At 34.7% G+C, this 23,476-nt stretch overlaps 1 protein-coding gene across 11 annotated transcripts in view; it reads left to right on the top strand.

Annotated features, from left to right (window-relative positions):
* ckn (CRK like proto-oncogene, adaptor protein) overlaps window positions 1-23,476 on the top strand; it is a 357,411-nt gene that overhangs the window by 281,595 nt on the left and 52,340 nt on the right. For 2 of the 11 annotated variants that reach the window (XM_074120790.1, XM_074120788.1), the window contains exon 1: window positions 22,726-23,101. The exons of 5 other annotated variants lie outside the window; for them this stretch is intronic. The gene's annotated coding sequence lies outside the window, so the exon portion shown is untranslated. Of the gene's footprint in view, window positions 1-6,113; window positions 6,156-22,725; window positions 23,102-23,476 lie in introns of those variants that run through there. 4 more of the 11 variants (XM_074120785.1, XM_074120784.1, XM_074120796.1 and 1 more) reach the window with 3 other exon arrangements.

Here is a 23,476-nt window from a genome sequence, read left to right as displayed (position 1 = left end):
CTATGTTTACCAATCTTACAAGATAAAGTGCAAATAAACGAAAATTTGGGAGAATCAAAAGTAAATAAATTTAAAATTTATTATGTAATATTTATAACTCAATTTATGTTGGCTATTTGACGTATGAAAGTTATAATCACAAGAATAAAACTAGAATTATTATAAATGGTAAACAAGCTGTATGACCTCATTGGCGGGAAATAAATTACCTGAGAGAGTGAGTGGCTCATCTGTCCAATAAATCATGCTATGTGTTTATATTGCCAGATTAGATAATATTGCTGTAAATATCGACTTGATATCTATAAATTTTTATCATGCCTACTTAAATCCAATATACTGAGTGAATCGATTAGTTTATCACCTGCTATAGATAAAAAATAGTTGAAGAGTATTGCTTTTACGTTGTAGAAGATGTCAACAAGCAGAGAATAATATTTCCATTTTGTTTGTTTGTTTGTTTTACCTCAGTTTTCATTTAATTGGAAATTCGATAATCACTTCAAAGATACAATTTACAATCTGTTAACATTCTAATTAAAGTGTAAAACCGGTGTACACTAATAAAAATCATGCAGAAAGAATGGCAGCTCTCTAGATGATAAGCACAGAATCTAGCTCACACATAGTATCTTGGGAACCTACATTGTAGTAGTCTAGTAGATAACTGGGCTCTAAGAAGCGATAAAATCTTAACACTTAAACTTTAGCTTAATAAATTCCTTTATAGTTAGAAGTAACAGCATCTCAGGTAGATATTCAGAGAATCTTTGTTTGTTCGTAACTCATTTTCAAATTGGTTCACAGAATCTTATGAAGATTAGTAGTATGATGGAACCTTGTCTGAACACTTTACCGGTCAAAACTGTTATTTTTAGCGATTCGAAACTTGAAACTAAGTTGTATTTCTTAAAGAAGATTTCAGCTCTTGATGAAAGTTATGCTTAATCGCTACCACAGAGAGGGATTTCGAATGGCTGATTTTGTCCAGAAGTAAAATGAGGGAGAGAAATATGATCTGGCTCCTTATATAATCCCATCCTTTTGCCACTACCTTCTTGATAATGGCGAGTTTTGATAATGGCGATGGAAAAAAAGAAAAAGGAAAGTAATCGCCACATTTTTTTAAGGCGGGGCTTAGGGGGCGGAAGCACTAATTAAATTTTTTCCACCAAAAAAAGAATAGCTATACTATTGGTGACCTGCCACTTACAAAGCCACGCTCATATCCATTAGAAGACCAACACATGTCGCCCCTTAATGTACGAGATGTATATTTGCTGTAAGTTAGTTTTGTTTTTCATTTGTGGTTGTTTCCATGTCCATAACCCTAGGGGCGTTGGCGTTCCTCTAAGCATATCTTAGGTGATATCTCCCTGTTCATCAAGACATCCTGAAACGTCGCGGATGAACGATCTTACAAGGAGATTTCATATAGTCTCTTTCTTTCCCGAAATTCCTTTAATCGAAAATATTTTTTACATAATTTGTGTATATTGAAATCATTTGTAGGCTTGTTATCATTTTGAAGTGATGAGATACTCGTATTGGTCCAATTTACAACGCACACTCATATGTAGTAGCTTTATTTTGTACAAAGAAATAGAAATCTGCCAAAGCTGAAGATAACCCAGCGCACAAAGTGTGCGACGGACGTGTATTTGAAGCTAACATGAAGTATGTGCTACCACAAATGCCTCATCCATATAAATATGTGTATACAAGTCATCCTTAGTCACATACACATAACGACTTCTCTCTATACATTCTTCGCCACATTTATGTTGTTAAATCCTCGCATGTTTACTTATTTATCTGTTATATTATTTTCTACTTTAACACAAATACCTAATTTGATCTGCAAATAGAAAGCTAGCCATTTTGTCTGTTTTTATAATTTTTGTTTATTTAACTCTGTATCATTTATAGTTATGATTATTTACCATCCACATTGCGTCCTCGCATGTTACCTCTTCAGTATTAATTCATGAGGAAAGCATGAACAGACTGTAGTCATATCACCTTAATCTCTGCCTTATTCTCACTTAATTCTTTCATTTTACCTTCATTCTCCGTCCACACATCTTATCCTGACATATCCAGGTGTCCAAAAGCGTTTCTTGTTACACCTCCCTAGCAGGTCCAAGTTTTCTCCAACAATTACCCTTTAATTTGCTGCAAGGCTTGTTCGAAACTTTGCGCGCAATGGCAATCTAGCAATATTCTTAGCCCTATGGATCTCCCTACTGCGATGCCAACCATCAGCAGTATTCTGAGATTTCTCCATGGCCAACCTAGAGAGAGAGAGAGAGATGATCTTCCTTTATTCATGTCCCGCTATCAAGCGGTGGCTCTAGACATTTCTAAGTAATAAAACAATGTTGCCAACGTTGAAATTGTTTAAATAAATAAGGAGCTTATTTTTATTTTTTATAGACATTGCTATTTTTTTTTTGTTTCGGTAAACCATCTGTTTGAAGTTTTATGCAAATTAACTACATAGATTTGCAAAGCGATAAACTACTGGATGCAGTTTATCTTCCCTGTACTTCTGGTGTGTGTATGAGTGGCGTGGGGGAGTTAGTGGTGATGAGGAGAGGAGAGGAGTGTATCTTGTATTGTTTGCGAGGAAGAGATCCACGCACTGTGCAGTCACTAATATATTTCGTAATTTCTCTGTCGATTGGTTGTTTGTACATGTTTGTTGTTTGTATGTACGTTCACTATTGTAAATAAATTGTTCTCTAATTGAGTTGGTTATACTATTTAAATTATTTATATTGATTTGATACAATAACAATGATTGGGCTGTTACAAATTTCTCTTCTCTGGTTATTTGTATTTAGTTTTCTGTATTCATTAGTAAATTTGATTTACCACCGTTTAAATTTAAATCAAATCTTAGAAATGGCTGATTCAGTTTTGTAAAAGGAATTTCTAGAAAGTAGATTGTTAACTGGAGAAGAAACAGATTGCTAGGCGGCTCTTAGTGAGCTCTTCCAGCAGCTCTACAAGCACTTCATGTTCCTTTGTATTCTGCTCGTCTCTTGTCACTAGCTATTGTCTTGGCAACATTGGTGCCAGCTAAGTCAGCCCGTGTACGAGAACCAGTGAACAGCGATTGAATTTTTAACAGCCAAAAAACGGTAACCTTTTAATGGTGGTACTTGTTGTCTTTTAAAGGAGCTTTCTGTTTTAAAAATATTTTCTAAAAATTGGACTGTGCTTTTAAAAGCATTTCTGTTAATATGCCAAGTTGAAGAAAAATTGTTATATTATGACTTCCATTTGATAAAGAGGGAAAAAGGTCAATATGAACTTTATTTTCCAATTTCTTGAAAATCTTTGATCCTCTTATTTGAGGATTTATTTGGGAGGAAGTGAAACATGCCTGTCAAGAAGTGCAAACATCACTCGGCTCCGGAAGTGGAAGGTAAAGCGCTGCGATGTCCTCAGATATAATCTCGGGTGTATATCGATTGAAACTCGATGTTAATGAAAATAAATGGGTTTTTTTGATAAGTGGTTAAGAGTGGCAAAGCAAGAACATATCAAATAAGTATCCTGCTAAGTATTCTGTACTTTAATTTATAATACTACAAAATATATAATAAAACAAAATCACATCTATTTTTAAAAAGGCCTTAAACTGATGGCCCCCGTGTTTTCGATTTAATTTATAATTAATGTTGAAAACGCATCGTCAGCGCATCGTTGCAATAATCACGTACGATATGTGAGAGCGCGCGCGCGAGGCGGCCGTTAATACGTGACTTTCGGTCGTGCCATGAACACATCGTCCTGACGGTGATTTCAAATAAATAAATAAATAAAAAGAAAAATAAAGTTGAACACTTTGCTGGCGTTGAATCTGTTTGTCGCCGAAGCCACTGCCATTTCTTGACTCTCCATATGTTAGCCAATCCTGTCCTCGTCTTAATGTTGCAACTTTTCCACCACCACTTCCCTCTCTATAGTGCTGGCATAATTAAAATAGTTTATATTATCCACTTCCTGTTTCTGTGTACCGTGCTTCGAAATTGGGCTTCAACACTCCTCTACAGTCCATTACCTCATTACTTCTTTCGTCACATTAGTCTTGTTAAATATGTATTAAGTCCATAAAACTGAACAGAAAGGAAATCATATTTTTCGTCGTGTATTATCGTGCTCAAGTAGTAATATTAATTAAGAGCAGAATTAGCTGATCCTTAGATTTTCTCTTTCTGGGAGCTTTTTCCAGATGATGATGATGAGGGACAGCGTTATTATTAAAGAGTGAATATAGTATGAAGGCCGGCAGTGTACTGAAAGAAAAAGCTCTGGGCGCCATTAACCGTAGATATTGACGCACTTAAAGTAAAAAAAACAACAAATTTTATATAATTAAAATTCATCTTATTTTAATTAAAAGAATAATAATATGTATAATAATATCCTTAAACTAAGATATTACTGTTCAGTTATGGTCATTTTGTATACAACAAAAGCAATATACAGTCGAACCTCCCATAAAGAACACTCTCACTAGCGACCACCTCCATTTACGGGCAGTTTTAGGATTTCCCCGTTTTACCCCTGTACCACTTTCTACATAAAAGAACCTCCGTCTAACGGTCACTCTACATAACGACCGCGGACATTGATTTTGAGGAACGGATTAAATGTTTCACCTCCCACCAACGACCACCTTATTATTAAAAGTTCGTTTGACGCGGTAATAAAAAGAATTATCCCCTCTCAAGTTTTTCTGTTTTTTTCTGGTTTTTCCTAAAGTTTCCTATGTAAGCTCCATACATCTTGTACCAATTTAATCATTTTTCAATATTACTTTAGACGTACAATATTATTTTTTTACGATATGTCTCTCAAACGAAAGTGGTTAACTCTAGAAGAGAAAATAAATGTGTTGGAAGATTTTGCAAAAACCAAATTTGATGCATATCATATAGCTAAATAATTATGCAATTATGTATACGATTTTAAATCTATTAATAATAAACAATTTTTAAACAGATGTTTGGAAAAAACCCATATTTGCCTCCTTCTAACGACCACCACCAAACAGCGGCCACTTTGCTTTCCCCCATCAGTGCCCGTTATTGAGAGGTTCGACTGTATTTTTTAATGAACTTTCTTATTCTGCCATTCAGCATTTTATTATTACATTTACAAACATTCCTTGTTGGTCAGTTTTTCCCTGTAATAAGTTGTGTAATCAAATTCTATGAATGTTTGCAGGTTCAATAACTTTGAAAAGTTCAACAATAACGTAATTTTGTTTTTTTTCTGTTAATTGAAATTAAATTTTAATTAAAATGTTCCATTAATCAATTATGGGTCCAGCCTTGCGTTGGACCAGATGGCCAAACAGAATGTGAGGGGGAATCCAGAGAATTGGCCGGAGACAGTGTACTCCGGAAGTGTAGCGGATTCCTCACCAGCCCACCCTCTCCCAAGGTTCTACATTTCTGTTTTACCACAACTATCTGGGATATTGCCTTCCAGTTATAGATCTTTTTTTTTTATTATTATTAAAGCGATTCTAGACGTTGTTATCTGCTAGGGATTGATCATTACTTTGTTAAAACATTTTAGATCCCTTTGAGGTTTAGTTTTTAGGGAAATTTTTAGAAAGTGTAGCGATTGAATTGAGAGAAAAGTGAAATACAAATTGAGAGACAGACTTTTATTTTGGCAACTTGTATGACGCCAACTTTTATTGGTCATGAAAATATTCACAAGTAGAAATGAATTTAAAAATATATTTTACCCTAATTTAGTCACCATCTAACAAATGGCCATCATCAGCTGTTTGCTCTTATCTTCGCCTTTAAAGAAAATAACGTTCTATCAACTTTTTGCAACTTGAAGGAAAATTTTTCTTACCTCCCTTCATTTACATCGTATTGAATCTCATTAAGTGGCTTTTCCAACTGTTGTTGTTACTGTTAGCAGTTTTTCTCAGTGAAGAAAACATTTTTACATTATTATATTTTATCATTTTCATTCATTAAATTCAAAAATTATTTCAAAATTATGTTCTTAACTTTACTTTTATTTTTCCCTCCTTGTTTATCTAATTTAATTCGTGTTTTTCTGTTACAGGTGAGTGACGAAATCAAAATTTTGCTGACGAAAGATTGTAATAATTAGTAAGTTTATTGTTGTAATCATGGTTTTCTAAGATTTGGTTAAAATTACAAAGTAAGCGGTCAGAGATTTTAAGAGTGGGAAGATCGCTTCGTCGAAAACTGAAGTCTTTGGTATAGCATTATGGGTGTCCCATCTTCCTTATTCTACAAATCCTATTTTACTAGGTAGAATATTTTGCCCTGCGAGAAGCTGGGCGAAGGAGTAAATGATTTCGCCATAACTCTACGGTGCCACGAATCGATGGGCCTTGCCGTTCATCTTCAGTTCATGTCAGGACCATATTGTGTACTTCCTGGCTATCGCTTTTGCTTCTGGACTAGTCTTAGCTGGTAAATTTCCATGTGTCTCTAACTTGTTGACGTTTAGAACCTTCTTTGTTCAGCAAATTTCCCAAAATATGTTATTTTAAGCACCTTAGGTTATGGAATTAAAGATGACCCAAAAATTCGAAACGTATTATAGGCGTGTGTCTATCGAAGGAGACTAATAGTAATGGTAAAATTACAGCCCGTTCAAGTAATAGAATATAAAATTTGTTTCTTTTAAAAAGTGGAGATTTACGAATATGTTTGGGGGGAGGAGATTTGTGCCAGAGAGACCCGAGTGCCTGAGTGTGCGTGTAGAGATTTATGTGAAAGAGATAGATGGCCGAATGGAGTAGATGGAGTGGATGGTGATGGACAGTCTAGACTTGCCAATGTTATTCGTTAAAGAGGACTTGAAGGCACCACAACACTGTGGACACACACACATTCTAGCACATCAGATATAAACAAAACAAGAATGGCAGTTGGCAGGCAAACTGTCCTCTAGTAACATACAGACGGACAGGTCCTTCAGCACCAGGACAGTACGCTCCACCCACATGGAGACTCGGTGGATGTAAGGAATTGTGAAGAGAAAGGGGGCTATTCTGTTTTTTGTCTTTTGTTTTTTTTGCTTTCTTTCTACACTGTACCACCTCTCTAGCACTGACTCCTGTTTCTAAGAGTGAGGAGGCACTTTCAGCCAGGACTGTACTAAGGTATTGTTCCTCTACTTCCACCTCACCTCATCGTCCAACTCCCTGAGAATACTATATCCCCTCTAGTACTCCAAAACGTCCTAGTGCTCTTCTACAGGGTATCTACTTTTTTACTACTGAAATTAAAATTATGACAAAGAATTTCTTCGTATCTTTTCTAGATTTTACATCATGTCATTTCGTAATACCATTTTTAGATTGGTAAGAAATTTGGGGAGTGAACTCAAGAAAAAGAAGCTGTTCCTCATTCAGATCATTAGGGTTATAATCAAAATTGCAATTAAAAATAAAGGATCATATATTTACAGGGCCCTTACAGGATCTTCTAAAGAATTAATATAAACTCGGATCTTAATCATTACTTATCTGGGTACTTCCTTCATTTAAAGTAAACCTGAGGAAGTGAAATGATTGGATGGTTCTCCATAAGGAACAGAAGATCAATGGCTTCAAAACTCTCTCTGAACGGTCTATGACATCGAACTGTGGAGGTTCAAAACCTTCGTAGAATGCCATCCTTGCAGTCTGAAGGCCGACGTTCCTTTCTATGTCACCAATCAGTCCATTCTTTTTGTCGTACCAGCAGCTCAAACCCGTTACAGAACATTCCATATGAAGTTACAATCTTCTCTTATCAGAGGAAACTGTTATTACGGTGTATATCCACCACCAGGTAGTATCTCCACTCTTAAGAGGAGTACCATAGTGATCATTCACTCCTCTTTCCCTTGAATGCTATTCAAGCCAATAAATTTTCTTGAAACTTGGCATTTGTACTAAAAAGACTTCAATATTATAGTTTTGAAGAAAGCCGGATGGTACCACCACTTTCCCAAGAAAGCCAGATTTGAAAGCCACTTATGCGAGGAGGATAACAACTCTTTTGCTGGTGTTTTATGAAGATTAGTGTGAGAACAACTTCAATAACAATATCTATCCAACCATTTTACACATGGTGTATAGTTTATATGAAAACCTGCAATCCACTAGGAATAGATAAACTAAATTTTATAAATGTTATGGGATGCTGTATAAAGCACCTGTGTTAAACCATTATGGTTGTTTGGAGGGGTAAGAATAGATTAAACTCAGGTAGTTGGTAGCTAACTTGTGGCCCTAAGGTCTTGTTAAATCAGCGCTCAGTAGTAGTTGGCTAAGTTTAGGCTCTGGAATGGTAGAGATTGTTGAACGTCTTAGCAGGCAGGGAGTTTTGTTCCTTTATAATATTCGTTCTCATTTCTTAACTAGGAGTTGGCAAATATTAAACTATTTGTGAAATAATCGCGTTTATTGGTGATCTTTGAAACGTTTAATCAAACTTTCTACCATCAAAGCTAAAATAAAAATATGTCTCTAACATGTTATTGCACATGTTGAAAGTTAGCTATATTTAAATCTCTTTCTACCACGTACTACTTAATTTCCATCTGTAAAGAAGGTGAAGGTTACTATTTAAGAAAAATAGTTCTTCGTCCTAATGACCATAGATTAATGGCTATTAAAAACCGCCTAGTGTGGCAGTTCCATATTGTTGGATACGATTTCGCGACCCCGTAAGAATTTCGGTGTTAGAACCAGGGTGAGAATCTGCCAGTTGCTTTCACTTCCAGGTGTGTTAGTCCGCTAGGAGAGTTGAGATTCACAGTTCATCCCTTAGAATGTTATCAGTACCTTTTGCAAGACGTTTATAGTAGTTTTCTCTCGCCATATGTGAAACGTTTGTATTTAAAGTTGCTTCAAATTTATAGCTTAATATAATCTTGAACCTCACCTGTGTACATCAGGTACGAGTTATAGACCAGTATTATTAATTTTTTATAAAAAATAAAACAATAATATATGGATAATATACTACAGTTCACAGATAATTTATGATTAGGATGGAATAATATAACAGTACCTGCGTTTTAGTATTTAAGTGTAGAGATGTCTTAATACCATTTTTCATAAAGTTAAAATAGTCTGATTTACAGTAATGCGGTGCTACAATATTCAGTGATAGTGGGTTGGCGGCACTGTGCGACTGGCCGGCTGGCGAAGTTGCAATGCAGTCCCTGTTTGTCCATGTTAGGACACTCCGGGTCCGGTCTTCCTGTTTGTAGCAGACCGTCTGCAGTTTAACTACACACTCCTTTCGTATTTGTAGTAGATTTGTATATTTGTGCTTTGTATGTGTTTTATAAAGCTTACAGAGAGAGAGGTGGTTCACCTCACCCTTCTCTACGGTACGACCGTCCTAGAAGGTGGGCTGGTGGCCAATAGTTACCACTGCACAGTAACCACACTATCCGGTCACTGTTTGCTTACTCTACCATCATCACTTCTGCAATCACTCGAACCTCTTAACTCTTAAAAGGAAGCAAATAAGATCGATTCTAAATTTTCGAACTTCTGTTTTCTAAATATTTGTTTAGATAACCTGTGACTGGGGGACCCACCCTTCTCAATGCTCATGAGTTCTGGACAGTCACGTGATCCCTAAGAAGTTGTAGGGAAAGATTTTTTTTTGAGCTGCGATTCTAGTGTTGACGCGACCTGTGTTTTTGGGCAAATGTGGGAAGCCTCATGCGGTGTTTGGACACGATCTGGTAGAGGCAGTGACTATTTAGTGGAAGGAACAAAGGATAAAAAAGGGACAGTCTCATTGTTTGAGGTTTGCCATCTTTACCTGCCATTACTAATAAAATTATTGAGTTAGGTCTGTTTTATTCGGAAAAGATGTACTCGTTTTGGTGTATTAGTAGAGGATGTTATACATATGCAAGAAACAGTACTTATATAAATGACGTTTGTTGTGAAAAACAAAATTTTGAAATAAGTTGAATTTGAATGATTTCCCTGTAGGAATTGTTGATGCGCTGGTTGATCCAACGTGATAGTCAAGTTTCTCCGACAATTTAAAATACAATAATGTGTAAATAAAATAGTTGATAATGTGTTGGTAGAAGATCATGATGAAATCGTATAAGTGATTGAATTGATTGCATCATAGTTTGCACTTCTACAAATGCGTCATCACAGTTCCGGGCTGACTTCGTAATACTGGTCGTGTTGTTGTTGTTTTAAGAGGTTGTAGTATATACTTCAAGGACTTTGCAGAATGCTGTTTGATGGCGGATCGGCGGTTAGCAGAGGAATAGTTCACAGTAGCGCATCCAGTCACTGTCTTAGTACGACCTTGCCCACTTCTCTTCCTGCCACACTCTCTCTGTCTTTCAGGTTGATTGACCCACAGCACCTTTATTTTATTTATTGTTGTTTGGTTACGTTCCTTCAGCTGGTTACCCTGGCAGCCGCAATCATGACTGTCTAGTTCTGCTACAACAACAGTTATGTATTTAACTCAAGAGTGGCCACATCTGCCAGTATTATCCTAAATGGACAGTTGTACCTTATTCTTCTTCTCAAATCTCTTTAAGTTCTGGTTATTATCGTAATCATTCAGGTTAATTCTATTTTAGTAAGAGAAATTGTTTTAAGTTGTATTGAGGTTCTGGGACTGATTTCAGATTTGTCCTCTTCAATTTGAAATATTATCTTTTTCATCGAAGCCTCTTGTACAAAGCCAAGTCTATGGATGCTGAATAACTAGAGAATTCACCCATTCTGCTAGTTACACTGTCAGAGAATGAAAGAGAAAAATTTGCTATTAATTCGTAACTTAATTCATAATTGTCTGTCTGTGTGGACTAGGGGAGTTAGGCATCCCTCCGTAGTGCTGCTGCAGTGTAAAGATTTACTAATTTTGTAGAAAATAGTTCGCTAAAAGTGCCTAAAAATAGGTTTATCATTTTTTTTGTTGTTTTGCTTCGATTTTTTTTACGAAAATGGTTTCTTACAATAATTTGCTTTCATCTTTGTAGATAGATCACAAATATGTGGGTCCATTTTCTTTATTTAAGTATTTTTTCATGAACTTTAAGGTTTAAATTACTTATTCAAAAGGGTTCTTAGGCTGGAGGTTATGGGTTATAAAAGGGTTCTTTTTTTTTTTTTAAATGGCCGCTTCAGAATATCTAACTAATCTAATCTGCATAATATTTATATGTTTCAAATCAGTTTCTGAAGTGCCCAGTCTGAAACGGAACGGCTTTTTGAGTTTTCTATAACATCTAGAGGTTTCATTTGTGAAGTCAGACGTTTGTGTGAAGCGTTTAGTTTAGAACTAATTTACAGAGAACAATGATTTTAGAGGAGTTCTGTGAAAGCAGTGACATGCATCACGCTTCCAACTACGAGGAAGTGTAACAACTCAGACTTTTCTCTTTACACTTCAGCCTATTATGGACGCAAATCTGTAATAAGATTTGTTTTAAAAGTACCACATTTTGGCTACCTTCTCAGGTACACACATGGGATGGCACCTTCTCCTCCCTCGCTACACCCTTTGCAGCTTCCATTTGGAGCCATGGGATACTGCAGCATATCTACCATCTTCAACCCTTTGACCATCGTCTCCGACGACGGAGGGAAGAGAGTTGCTGACATGCTGGCACGATCCTTTCTTTTCTTGTATGCTTTGGATGGGCTAATCGCTCGAAGTAATAAATAACCCATCCACGTAATCTACTGGATTCACTAGTAATAGTGGTGAAGTAATTTGAAGTCCCGTATTTATATTAAATCTTTAATTTCCTACTTTCAAATATTGGATTGAGAGAAAAAAAATGAAGTAACGCTGGTTTAAATCGAATTTAAACTAAGTACGTCTGTTGTTTGTTAAACCAATCTGCGCTTACCGACTATCAAACTCGTTCTAATAACCAGAACCATTCTACTGCACTTTACATACATACAGGTAAATGGTAATTTCTTAGTGTAAACATGCTTGTAGTAGGGAGCATAGTGGTTACAAATTCTCTATTCTGTCCTTGTACTACGGATTTATATGATCATCCGTTTTTATCCAATTAGTAAGTGGCCAGCAGCGAGCGGTACAAGTTGGCCAGTCTAACGTTCCTAACGTGCTCGATATCTCTACCAACACTACACCAATAACAGCTGGTTAGTGGCCACTGCCACTATATCTCAGTCAATGCCTTCTTTATTTATACACTATTATTTAATGTATATATATTTATCTTCTTTTCTGTTACTCAAGTTTGTTACTTACCTACCACTGTTACCTACCAGCTCCTCTGTTTACCAATAGAGGCTTTATTTCGTTAAATTATTTTTTTAAAACAATACTCCACTACATGATGATTAGATCTTCATTGCCGGTAAAATTGTAAGAAACCTTACCCTTGATAACCTGCACTAGTTTTGGTCAACGACCTGCTTCGGGCGTTCAATCAACTGAATAAGACGGAGCCGTTATCAAAATTACTTGGTGGCTAGGTCACAGCTGCTCATGACTCCAGTACGCTAGCTTTATGTATGGTTCTCTGATGAAGAGAAGATACACAAGCAAGTGCCAGTATAGTGCAAGGGCTGCCATCCGGAAAAGGAACTACAGCGTGGAACAAGAGAAGGAACTTTCTTTCGAGGTTTCTCTAGATGTAACCCAACGATCCAAAAAAAAAAAAAAAAGAAAGTTCTATAGGACCTCTGTTTATTGATTTTCGTCAATAGTTTGCATTTAAAAAACTTGTTTAACGCTAACAGCATCTCTTTTCGCTGGCTTCACATTCCTCCTCATCGACTTGCAAGGGAGGAATAGAGAAAATATTTGATAACTGGGTTCCACTCTGCCGTGTTTTGCAAGTCCAACAGGTCAACAGGTATTATCCCAGCTCTAGTGGGCTTTTTATGAGAAAAAAGAGTGCAATAGGCGCTAATGACCATATAAGTCGATGCTCCAAAAAAACAAATATTGATAACATATGAAAAGCAACCGCGGAGAAGAGGCTAATCATTAAGGGCCTCAAATATTTTGATTGCTACAAGAAATTCTCAGGTTAAAGTTGGAAATCATTGGCTAATTTTTGTCCAATCGGGCTTAACACTGCCGGAAACGGCGACGGAAGTCATTGTTTACTCCATTTGCCCAACTTAGTTATCCGCGGTACCTCCTTCCGGTTTCCACAGCCACTTCACCGAACACTCACTTATCTATTTGAGTAATGATTTTGTATTAGATCAACTCATTAGATTTTCTCCTATTGTTTTCATGAATTTCCAACGAAACACGTTGAGATCTCCCTCTCCAGTTCTGTTCTCTGGCTGCCATAACATTCTCCCTGAATTTTTTTTGGGAATTTTTTTGTATTTGATTTACTTGGTGTACTTCATTGTATGAAAGGTACTTACTGAGGAGTGAACATACCAATGTGAACTTTAAGAATGCATGTTACATACGTTTTTCTTTTGTTCTAACGGTATATCTTATAAACAAGTTAGTTCCGGACTGACAGGTTAGAGAAAGAACAGGAAATACTTTACCATGGTTATGGTTAAACGTAAACTACAGCTGTTGCAGTAGCTTCAACATTATTCTCATACCTCGCTCAGATTTTCAAAACTAATTTAATTTACTAAAATCTGCGTCGTTATTCAGATTATACAGCATCCAATATAGAATTCCTCTCTCCCCGCTCTCGATAATATTTTTTTACATTCTTTTTATAAAATATTGGTATGATATGGGAAAAGATGTCCGATAACGGTGAAGTACTTCTTGTCATTGACTTCCACAGGTGGATCGTATTTGTTTTATCAAATTTATATTTAGATTATGATTAGATTCGTTAATGCTATTAAGTACATCCACGCTCATAAATACAAACGATACATTCACTTATATTACGCATACCAAGGAGATAGTACTCTATATTCCTTCCTTCGCCTCTCCAATTTACTCCCATTATTTCATCTAAGCTAAATTCTAGATTTGAGTAAAGAGGGCTAATTAGAAGAATGGCGCATTTCGAATGTGTACTCGAAGCAACTATATATGTTACTATAATACTTCATTATCATTGTCGTTTCTTAATTCTAGAAGATATTAGGGAATCATAACGGGAATATTCATCTCCCAGAAATCATGGATGTACCTAATTTGTACACATTTTACAAAATTGGAGTAATTAGGCCTTTTGTTACACCAAACACATGTGTAATGACACGTAGGAGTCATTACAATTATTATAACCAAGTTTGGGCCTTTCATTGTACATTCTTGTCTTTGCCTTTCTGAAGAAACACGAGAGAGAAGTAACTCGGTCGTTGACTGGTACAGTGAGTCTGCAATAAAGTTACAAGCTATAAAGATTTCATCAGGTCGGTGGCGTAAATCAGCAAACATATTTTAATATTGATTACCTCTTTTATTCTCTGCTGCTCTTTAATATACCCATCTGAGGAATCTCTTTCTTCTGTTCTGGCTGTGGTTACTGGAAAATTATTACCACATGCGATGACTGTTACTTAAATAGTTTCTTTTTTTGGAAGTACAAGTTCATCTCACAGTGGGAAGGGGCAATGTACCGGTTTAACTCCTCCGTCTGAGCAAAGAAATGAAGTAAAACATATTACTGACGGTTGCTATTCAAACAGTTATTCGAGTAAACCTATTTGGCTTAAGATTGCTATATTAAGTTTTCTTTCATCTAGTAAAAGAAAAAATTACTTACGATCTGGTCTTGTCCTGGGGTTTGAGTGTACTCCCCTTGCACTCTTGGAAAGATTTTAAGTCCCTTGTATGGGAAAACATCCTGTATTTGGCGCATGAACGTTATGGTCGTATTGGTGTGTGTAGATGAGCATAAAAGATCGTAGGAACTGACCTTTGTGTTTAATCCGTCCAAGTCGGCTTTATCTAGGACTAGCAGGACCATCAAGGCTGCTATGCAAAAGAAGACAATGAAACTGGACAAAATAGAGTTAATTAGATTTTTCTGGGTTCTCAGTCACAAGCAAATTCAAGGCAAATTCGCGAAGGTAGTATATACAACCTCATCTTCCATATCTAAGAATGGCCATTTCTGTGTAATTCTGGATTACTAAATCAAGAAATCGGGATGTTTTATAAGGAAAAAAAGGTTACTAGAAATTGTCTATAGGGTTATCATTCTTACCTTGCCAACGGAACCATTTCTTTGTGGTTACATTCTTGGAGAACAGACCCTATTTAAAGAACTTCACTTGTCTGCCAACTAGAAGACCTTTGCGACTCCCAAACTTCAGTTCTTTTAGAATCCAGTGAAGCGTCGAAACTATATCTTTCTATCTTCGTACCTTCCTACATTTTATCCATCCATTTCCATCTTCAAATCCCTGTACACTCACTAGTAGCGATACTCTGTTAGATTATCGCTACTAGTTTGGCCCCGTTTCTATGCCGAACGTAAAACATTAACACCCCAGATTAGGGTTTTCATCAAGCTATTGTCTTATTGATGATTGCTTACTGACCTTTGCATTGAACTGCTAGTTGAATCTCTGGTATAAAATCAATTATCCATCTTATTCAGTGTCTAGATGATCTCTCCCAAATCGATTTCCACATCCTCTTGTTGCTTTCCATTGTATATTCTAGGTAATAATTTTTCGCTCATTCTCAGAAAAGCTTCTTTACCGCGCATGCTCAGATTCACTAATCTTCTACAACTAATTTCTGTCTTTTATCCACAATTCTCTCCAGCAAATAAGAAATGCCATTAGAAAACTTGTACAATTTATACAGTTTTATAGGAATATTAATGATACTCTAGCAATATTCTTGCGTTTATAATTATTTTAATTTGTGTTTGTTGGTTTTTTATTTATTCCCAATCATCTTTTTTAATTGATATTTGCTGAGAATTTGTTTATTCTTGTTTGTTGTTTTTATTTATTCCCAATCATCTTTTTTAATTGATATTTGCTGAGAATTTGTTTATTCTTGTTTGTTGTTTTTATTTATTCCCAATCATCTTTTTTAATTGATATTTGCTGAGAATTTGTTTATTCTTGTTTGTTGTTTTTATTTATTCCCAATCATCTTTTTTAATTGATATTTGCTGAGAATTTGTTTATTCTTGTTTGTTGTTTTTATTTATTCCCAATCATCTTTTTTAATTGATATTTGCTGAGAATTTGTTTATTCTTGTTTGTTGTTTTTATTTATTCCCAATCATCTTTTTTAATTGATATTTGCTGAGAATTTGTTTATTCTTGTTTGTTGTTTTTATTTATTCCCAATCATCTTTTTTAATTGATATTTGCTGAGAATTTGTTTATTCTTGTTTGTTGTTTTTATTTATTCCCAATCATCTTTTTTAATTGATATTTGCTGAGAATTTGTTTATTCTTGTTTGTTGTTTTTATTTATTCCCAATCATCTTTTTTAATTGATATTTGCTGAGAATTTGTTTATTCTTGTTTGTTGTTTTTATTTATTCAAAGCATTCTTTGTAAAAAGAAAAAAAAAAGGTGCAGTTGCCTCTTTGATGAATAGCAACTAAATAAAGGTGACGAAGTGAATAAAATTGGAACTAACTCACAATATGTGCTCAAGTCTAAAAGATTTATAGTTAATGTCAAAACCCAGAAAATGCTGTAGAGTGGTAAATATAGTTAGGAATGATTACGGGTCACGCCACAGTTTGCGGCAATCTTTTTTCAATCTTTAAATTTGGTTTACCTGATGTTTATTATTTTTGGGGAGAGATTTCATTGTATTATTGCTTATTAATTCGACTAGATGACAGTATTTGACAGACTGATGCTAATATGATGATATACAGTATTATCAATATCGATTTGACTGAACAAATCAGATTTTAATCAATACATTTTTTATTATTAAATCATTCATTTTTAATGTCTAAAATTCTGAAGATATCGTATTAATTAATAGTAATTAATATTCCTAGCTAATTGTAGAGGAGTGTTCGTCTATTTGGTGACGGATTCATTTATCCAAGGGGAAGAAAGATTATTCCCGGTTTCAGTCATAATTTCGTTATTGTATTTGTATTAATGCAAAACTTTGGACCGAAGTCGTCTTCAGGGCTTATACTTGTGAAAGATTATAATATGCTTTGGATTAAGCGTGTTTGCTTTAAAGTTCTTTGTTCCTAGTTAATTAAATATAATCGATTTACTTAACTGTTATTTATACAATTTTATCGACTAATATTAAAACAATATATACAAATATTTTTTTTAAATAATATAATCCTGAAGTTGAAAAAGGTTGGTTAGCCAGCAAGCGAATTGCGAAACGGAAACACAAATGAATTCGAAATTTCTACACCAAAACTGAATAATCTCCCTCTAATGATGGATGTTAATCCAAAACCGGTCTAAGATACGATAAACATGTGAACTACGCTAAAATCAACGGTAAAATCTGAAAGTGAATGTTTTTTTTATGTGCAATAATATTCTACATTTATTTAGATAATTAACGCTTATAACCTTTTTAATCGCTAATGTTATTTTTATTAACATTAAATAGTTTTTTGAACCATAATTAATAGTTTAGGGGAGTGTTTAAACGGTGCCTCGATAGGCGCGCATCGCCACGCAACACTTGAGACAAGTTCAAGTCATGTTTGTTGCTGGTATCAGATTGATTCATGCGCGATATAGTTTAAGAGATTGAAAGTTGTATAAGTGTTCAGTTTTGATATTTTGAAAAGACATTTTCAAGAGAAGAGTCTTTATGTGGAGGAGCCGAGTCATTTGGGGGCGGAAGTCTTGAGTATTGTATTTTAATTTCAGCTCTACCGCTTTTTGGTTTGATGCATTAATATGTAGGTTTTACGCTTGTTCAGTAAAGCATTTGACCAGTTCTTTATTGGCTCTGGATTGTGCTGTAAAATGAAATGGGATTAATAAATAATTTTAATATAAAAACGCGAAAAAGCGAATGATGGCTCCTGAGGTGTCTTCAGTACTTAATTGATCTTAATAATCATAAATTAGTTTTACAAATTTTCTTATATATAAATATATATATATTTATATGCATGCATTTTATTACATTCCTACATCTTTAGAAAAAATATATATATATCTTTTTATGTTGGAGCTATTTAGGTTTTAGTAATTATAAGTTTTATGTACAGGTGGCGGTGTATAGGGGCAGGGAGGAGAACAGATCTTCTCTATAAGTTCAATTAAAACTGTTAACTATTTTATTACCCATTTTATGGCCACACTGAACTAAATAGTGTAGGAAAGGAATCACTTAATGTTTATGTGCTCTCTCGTCTCACTCAGCTTCGTCACTAAAACCAGATCATCTTCCCCCCCTCTAACCCCGCAAGGAGGATTTGTATTCCTTCCTCACAACTTTTTATATTCCACGTACTCCCCAAAGTTTAATGAGTTTCTAGTGAAGACTGTTAACTTTAACACCAGCTTGTCAATGAATGAATTATTGCTATTCGCTAGGATTTATCGGATCATCTTATAAAAGTGGTTACAGTCATTCTAATTCCAATTCCAAGTATTTTTTTTTCTGAGTTTTAATGGCGCCATCTTTATTTAGGGGAGAATATCTTAAAAGGAAGTTTCTTCAGGAGTAAAGTGAAAGAGTTCAAACTTAATTAATTTCTTAGATTTGTAGCTAAAATAGATTTCAAGCGATGTAGAATAAAAAAATCAAGTCATTTTTTAGATATAGATAATCTATGTACTGGAAGAATTAAAAACGGATGTCCGTTTCAAAATCGACGAAATCTACTAAAAAATTTAATCTTTCATTAATATCTTTGTTTCAAAATCTAATTGTAGAATAAATATAGTAGTACTTAATTCACTACATTTCAGTACATATGTATAAATGAAGATACTTTGGAGTATGAGCTTAAGCGAACAACCTCCAGCTGTACAGTAAACTCTATTAAACTGTAAAATTTAGAAATTAAGGAAAATTCATTTTAAAAAACCCGTAGCTTCACGTCACGTGTCTATAACCAGCTTTCTTTACAATTCTATGTCTGTAAATCGGTGTCCAAGTCATAGTTCTCCATCTCTCTGCAAAGCTGATAGTTACTCAGTCTGCCAATGTGGATTCTGCGAGGTAACCTTAATGCGTTGAACAATTATACTCTGTGCTAGTAGCAACGTGCAGAATGGTCTTGCGGCTGTCAAAAGGTTGGGTAGACGACGACACCAATCTTAAACAATTTATACTGTATCGCCTGCAGCGAGGCGACGCTGATTCACTGGACCAGCCATGTTCGTACTTAATAGAATGGTATTTGGAAGCGAGACCGGCAAAAACTGGGATATATATTGTTGGTTATTGGGTTCGATACACAGTCTTGGGTCTTGGATTTTATTGATGCGCTTATATTATGAGTAATTTACAGTAATTAGCGAAAACCTATCATCATTTTAGAAGAAACGTATTTAAATTAAATTTATAGTATTTCATAGAGAGTTGGTGTGGAGTAGAGGTTGCGAAGGATGATTTGCAAATAGAACACCAATCCGAATCCCGCATTTGGCTAATTTTTGTTAGAAAGATTCTAATGAAGGATTACTTCCTGTTTCCGTTCTCGACTCCAACTGGGCTGTTGGACGCTAAACCCTGCCTGAAGACTAAAGCGATTATTCCATGTATATCGTATTTTATTTGTTATTCCATTAATTCCTTTTATTATAATTGCTCATAATTATTATTATTATCTTTTATAATTTTTAATCACACTCTTAATTTAATTGTAAAGCAAAACATTTAATAGTCGATTGCCAGTTATATGAATCAACCTCTGATTAAGGAATAAAATCCGAAATCGATCAGGAAAAGAGAAAAACATAATGATATTACACATTTGCTTCCATCTCCGAATTTCATGTAGAAAATTTTGCTTTTTCGCGAAGATGTTATTTCTTCTTAGACGTTATTTTATATAATTATTTCCTATTTTCCAACGATAATATCTAAACGTTGCAATTAATTAATAGACTAAAATCATGCATCATACAAATGGGATGCATTTATCCTATTGAAGCTGCCAGTGCCCGCCCACATCAAAGAAATTTCTCGACGAATTTATTCATGTCAAGTTCGCTTATTGTTACTCCACTTCTCTCTCGCTAGCCTTTTTTATTCACTCTCTTATCATGATTATGATTATGTATCGATTTAATTTTATCGATTTCCAACATCATTTTTGTGTATCGAAACATTTCATAATCAGTTCACGTAAAATAGTATGTAATATTTAAATATTTTAAACCCCCATCAGAAATTATTAAAAATATTTTTAAAATAATCATCTCATTTTCATTTTGTTCAGACCGCAATTTACGCCCAAACAACAGCTGTGCTTCTGATTGATTTAATAGACCTTAAATTTTATTAATTGGTCATTTCCTTTATTTTTTAAAATAAATTTTAAACTATTTTTGAAGTAATCTCTACATTTTGTTTTTCATCTTGTGAAGGTGGCTCTCTCTAAAGACCAACCTAATAATTATAGTTACGTGACACTTTTTAATAGTTGTATTCCTACCTATTCATTCTATTACATATCATTATACAATTTACAGAAGTACCTTTTAAATGCTCTGTTACTTCTTGAACTAATAGCTCATCTTTAGTCGGAGAAATTTTTCCACATTAATTATTGAAGTGTATGTTAATTATTGTTTTCTTTTGAGGTTGGATAAGTTCCGAGATTAGTGAAAAGTCATTAAGAAATAGATACAATACTTAGTGCAGACTATGAACTTGAGCTCCACACTTCCATCGAACTTATATAGACATATAAAATACATATTAGTTCAGGTGGGCTTTACGTCCGGATACTGGGCAGATGTCCTGGTCGAAGGCGGCTAGCAAATATACTTTTGGCAGTAAAGCGAGAGGTAATCGAATCAAAAAGCGACAGGATGATGTGGAAGGATGATCTCTGCTTGTCAAGAGTCTTCAGTTTCAACGGCTTCTGGATAGTCGAACCATGGTTAACATTTGCCTCAATACACAAAAGCCTTGAAATGTGCAATTCTTTTGGCTTACTTACTGGTGCACACTTTCTTTTAGGATTCCAAAAAATATGTACGGACACTAAAGGGTGACGCAAGAGTGGGATTTCGGGTTTGCCGCAATGCTTTTGTTTTAATGCAGTTTGCGATGCATCAAGACGATCCCCCCGCGAAGCTACACTCCTTTGTTTTTGTAATAACTGCCAAAAGTTTGTTGAGGTCAAAGATTCCAGTGTACTACCTCTCTAATTAAAAGCAATTACCATTTTAATGTGAGTTGCGAACAACTTGAAATCCGTGATTCTTTTAGTGTAACCTAATCTCATTGGGCTCTTCACACAGATAACCCCAATTCGGGACAATTTCATATCTGACCCTTCCTTGAAACATTTCTCGTCTAACTTTTCGTGTCGGAACGTAAAAATATAAAGACAAATATTGAACAAAAATTCTAATAAAGGAGAAGTAGACCAGCGTTTCCCAAACTTTTTTGACCGCGGCCCGGTACGAGATTTTAAATTTTTTCGCGACCCACCCTATAAAAAAAACATTTATTTACAAAACAAATTTTATTTTTTAATAAAAATCAAAATTCAAGTTATTTGTTTGTTTATTTCATACACAAAAATTGCAAAATAATTATATAACAAAAGCATAAGTAATTAAAGACGATCCATTATCTTCATTTAAAACTTAAAGTAAATTTTGTTTTACATATTTTGACCTTAGTGCGAAGGATGATGTTGTTTTTCATCACATAGTAATTTCAAATTAAGACTTAATGGTGTTAATTTTATTCTCAAATTAGGTTCGACATCCAGTCTGTTTCGATACTTATTTTTTAAGTGCACCAAGGCTGAGAACGCAGTTTCACACGTATAAGTGGTGACAAAAGGCATTAAAAATTGTATCGCTTTTTCGCTTACGCTTGGATATTCCTTTTGGCAGCGCAACCAAAAATTAATTAGTGGTACAGTTTCAAACACTTTTTTAAGATCGGTGTCGCATGAAATTTCAATTAAATTAATCAACTTCTTGTTCACTAAGATTAAGCATTTCTTCCTTTTCAATATCGACAGAAGGCACTGAATGACGAATCGAAATCAACCAATCAGAGCATCCAAATTTAAACGGTCCGGTAGGAAACGGTGGTAATGGGTTGCCACCTGCAGTACTTGAAAAAGTTTCGAAAAATATTAAATTTAGAGCAAAATGTTATAGATTTTTTTGTGTTTTTACAATTTTTGCCACGACCCACACTTTGGGAAACGCTGAAGTAGACTATCAGAGGGCATTGTAGTACAATAATAGCAAAGAAGGGCGGTGAAACTTCAAATACTAGCCACGGTACTGTGGTACTTTACTTCTTTAAAAAGGCAAGCGGCAACAACGAAATTTATGCATACATATTTTTTTTTTTCTAAATATTTATTATTTAAACATTCTAAGTCTGGAACAAAAAGAACATGTATTTAATGTTCTTTTTGTTTTTTTACTTTTAGTTACTGTTTTTATTTATTTTTTACTTGGGAAGTATTATTTTATTTTATTAAGCATGAAGTTAGGTTAGTCACGTATTTGGAGTACACATTGTGGCTAACAGGTAGCGCAGCGATCTCTCCGTACAGCCCTGAGCTACCCTGGTGTGGTTACCACAGCAACACACAGTGAGTGAGTGGCTGGCGCGCATTATAACGGGGAGTGTGGAGAAGGAAGGCTCTTGTTGTCTAGGTTCGGTTCTATAAGAGTTGTGTTCTGTGTAGTATAGTTTGTGCGTCTGTCAGGATCGCTACAGTCCTGTACCCCATTCCTGCTGGCGTGTTAGTTGTTCTTTTAAACTCTTTGTGTTGAGTTCTCGTATTGAACGATATTTTAATTTTGGTTTTTTGTTTAAAAAAGAATTGTTTTAAAACAACAACACATCATTTTGCGTTAGCGTGTATTATTTAAGCTTTTTTGCGTGTTTTTGTTTTTCCAGCTACTTCTCAAGTGTATTGTGTTAGTTATAAAATTTTTGTTTAATGTTATCACAACACCTGATAAATTTTAGCGGTATGTTTACATAAATAATTTACTTCCTATTTTAACTTGGTTTTGTTTATCTTTAGAACAATATGTGCCAGGTCAGCTGTTTGGAATTAAATCATTAAAAAAGTTCATTGCCCCAGTGTTTAAGATGTAATTATAAATATTCAGTCTGTCTTAAAAGTACTTGCAGAAATTTAAGAAATCGAGGGCAGGTGTTTGAAGAACACGAAACCCATTATTTTTGAAAAACTAGGATTATGTTTTTGTCCATTCACATTAATTATCAGCTCGAGTTTTTGAATGTGCACAAAAAATTAAGAATGGAAAGGAAAGATTATTAAAAAGTTCTAGCTCTGTACGAAGTATCTTAAGGTTCATATAAAGTTGACACTACCGTTT

The sequence above is a fragment of the Rhodnius prolixus genome, unplaced genomic scaffold, assembly GCF_049639745.1.
Source record: "Rhodnius prolixus isolate KJV_2025 unplaced genomic scaffold, Rpr scaffold_2, whole genome shotgun sequence".
Classification (NCBI taxonomy): Eukaryota; Metazoa; Arthropoda; class Insecta; order Hemiptera; family Reduviidae; genus Rhodnius; species Rhodnius prolixus.
The sequence above is the reverse complement of the archived record's forward strand: the minus strand, read 5'-3'. Positions and strand labels throughout refer to the sequence as shown.